The sequence below is a fragment of the Canis lupus genome, chromosome 2, assembly GCF_003254725.2.
Source record: "Canis lupus dingo isolate Sandy chromosome 2, ASM325472v2, whole genome shotgun sequence".
Taxonomy (NCBI): domain Eukaryota; kingdom Metazoa; phylum Chordata; class Mammalia; order Carnivora; family Canidae; genus Canis; species Canis lupus.
In genome coordinates, this window is record NC_064244.1 from 30131107 (window position 1) to 30134030 (window position 2924).

The 2924-nt window shown below is 43.2% G+C and overlaps 1 long non-coding RNA gene across 2 annotated transcripts; it reads right to left on the minus strand.

The window, feature by feature from the left end:
* Positions 1-392: 392 nt before the first annotated feature.
* LOC112659065 (uncharacterized) lies at positions 393-2091 on the minus strand. Of its 2 annotated transcripts, none has more exons than XR_003136148.3 (2): positions 1733-2091; positions 393-1323 (listed from the first exon to the last, which is right to left on the minus strand). It is a non-coding gene; the product is annotated as an uncharacterized LOC112659065 (long non-coding RNA). The 2 variants fall into 2 exon arrangements; XR_003136147.3 differs by having other exon boundaries at positions 1727-2091.
* Positions 2092-2924: the final 833 nt, after the last annotated feature.

Sequence of the window (2924 nt, forward strand, 5' to 3'; positions counted from 1 at the left end):
AACAACTTTCAAACACATTTATTTATCCATTTGTGTTAAAACAAACTCTTGTATAAAAGCAGATCAAAGTCGAGTGGTCCAATTTATACAACAGATCAATGGGGGCGGGGGAGTGGGATGTGCAGCATCGCACCTGCCGGGCCAACTCGCATCCTCTCCGCAGACCAACTCGATGCCTCTGCAGATTCTCAGCTTCCAGAGGCAGAACCATCATGTCGTCATTTGTTAGCAAGGAATGGGAAAAATACAACATGACGAATCTCTTCCAGGTCCTGAAGTAGTTGAAATGACCCCCACCCTGACCCTGAAACACAATATTTAGATCAAGTTCATTGGGACAATTAATTGCAAAACGTAGGAAGTAACTTTGAAGAAAATAGAGTCACCTGGACTTCCAGAGACTAAATATTCCAATAGCATTTTATTAGGAGGAGCAGGGAAGAACCACTAATAAAAATGCGTAGTAGCATTGCCTATATGGACATCCTGCAACAAGATCTCTGTCCCCCGGGCAGACATTTGGAGTTGCTTTTCCAGGAGCGATGGCGCGCCTTGCTGTGACCCAACAGTATACTTTTGCAAAGTGGTTGGCCAACATTCTGGAATGTAGTCTATGGCTTTTCAATGAATTCTTTCCTCTGAGCAAACAAGCTGGCTCGAGAGGTACTGCACACATGGTCACTTATTCCCATTAGCAACCCCAAACAAGCAAACGGCTCTACCCAAACAGTAGGAGAGGCTAGGTTATTTTTAAATGTGCTCAGTTTAACATGTTTCACAATTAGTGATTTCCCAACAACACAAAAAATTGTACAACCGTTAAAATTACACGAGAATTCAAAGGAAGGCAGACCAAGCAGGGAAAGAGGCAACAGAGGGCAGTTCACGTGTTATAAATGAATGAAAACAACAAATTCCTACCTAGAGAGACTATTTCCATTTTTGTCAAGTCCTAGTAAAAGCTAGTGGAGGAAGCAAAGAGTTATGAGTTTTGGTGAGAAATACATTCATCTCGTGTTTTTCTCCCAACAGGCTTCTTGTATTAAAAATATGTATGCTCCAAACGAGCTTTGAGGAATGTGTCTGTGAAGGCAGCCTGATTATAAAGCCCAGGAGATCGCAGCAAGCCAGAGACGAGGAGGTTTCTTGGTTTCCCAGGATGGCAGTGCCTGCTGAGTCGGTTCAAGTCAACAGGACGTGGCTGGAAATCCCACAGTCCCAGTCCCCATGCAAGGGGGGCGTCCCTAGATACGGAGGGGGGCGTCCAGCCCCAGCCACAGATGTCTCACACGGACATCCAGCATCACCAGTACAAAATGTTATCTGGTGGAAAACAAAAAGAAATTTACATTAAGTCCACATTTTTATTTCTCAATTTTCAATGATTACCCCTGATTTTTACACAGGCTTTCCACAAGCCCTTTCCTCTGGATATCACCCGAAATCAGCAGTTCTCACATAGTTCAAGGATAGGAACGGACCTGGCTTTTCACGCCTGACTTGGACTCATGACAAAATAACCAACGAGCCAATGTTATGATGAGCCTTGCTTTATGAAGAGACTCGGCAAGTATTACCTGAAGGAACCATCACTTACTGTGAGATAGTCATTTCTCGAACCATCCCTTTCATCTATAAATGAGGAAATGAGTCAGCTTTGCTAAGTGTTACCTCATCATCGCTGCCTTGTTATTCAGAGGGAATAGGAGCACATTTTGTTACTCACACAAACCTGGGATCACCGAGTGTCCAGGGCCTGTTGTTACCTCCTCTTCAAACAACTACAGGTTCTGTTGTCAGAGATCTTAACTGTCTCTCTGGTTGGAAGAGCGCCCGGCCGGTCACAAGATTGCATGACTCATTGCAACTGCTCAACTTTAGCTAAGCACAGAGCTGAAAGACCGAAATCAGCTCTGTGATGTCATCTCTTTTCTATGTATCTTTAACATAGTTGAGATACAGGGGTTGTTGAGTAAGTCACAAAGCTTTCAAATGAGAAGAATGTGTCTCGAATGCTTAGGAAAGCAAACCATCTGGGGTTATGTTTGATTACAAACAGGAAACCTGCGCCAGGAATCCGGGTGTGTGGTCTTGGCCGACACAAAGTATTCCACAAGGTTTTTTAGGATCGCCGAGCTGGTCACCTGGGTTGGTCAAAGTTTAACCCAGCTGAAATATTTGGGGCTTTAATCACCCTTCCGTGTTCAGGACAGATTTGGGACGCGTCCTCACGTAGGATTATTTGAAATCTTCAAAAATAATGAGAGTTCCTAAATGTGTCTCGGAGTCAAGAAAAATAGAAAGTGTTTGCAAGTGTAGGGATTATCAGTAACGTCTCTCTCTCTTTCTCTTTCTTTCTCTCTCTTTATTCTTTTACAATTAGTTAATGAGCAAGCATTGCTTGTATAGTGACAAATATTAAGTGGACAGGAATGTTTCCAGCTTCCTCAGACTTAGCTCCATAAGAGGTAAAAAAAAAAAAAAAAAAAAACACCAAAACAAACTGAGTAAGTCAGTTGACAGCTACCTCCTATCTTGTTGCTACCTTTCACGGTGATGTAGTAAAACTGCATGACTCAAAATGAGATCACTGTTTACCTAACTGCACTACGGCTCCCAGCAGAGCCTGTGTGAAAGGGGCTCCTCAGCCACCAGCTATTGTAACGCTAGCAACAATCTCTTCTAAGAACTTGAATCACTCCGTTCGGTAAAGGCCAGCCAAGACGAAGAACACACACAGGTCACTGTGCAGCCAAGATAAAGGAAGTATTTTTAATTAAGCTGATGATACCACTTCCTCGGGTTTGGCTTCAGCTGGAAGATTGGAGAACAAAACAAGGCCAGGAACGTTGCAGCGTTTGGGAAAGGTTTGGTATCATGTGAAAAGCTATGTGTCTTTCAAATTTAGCACATTATTGTTTAGC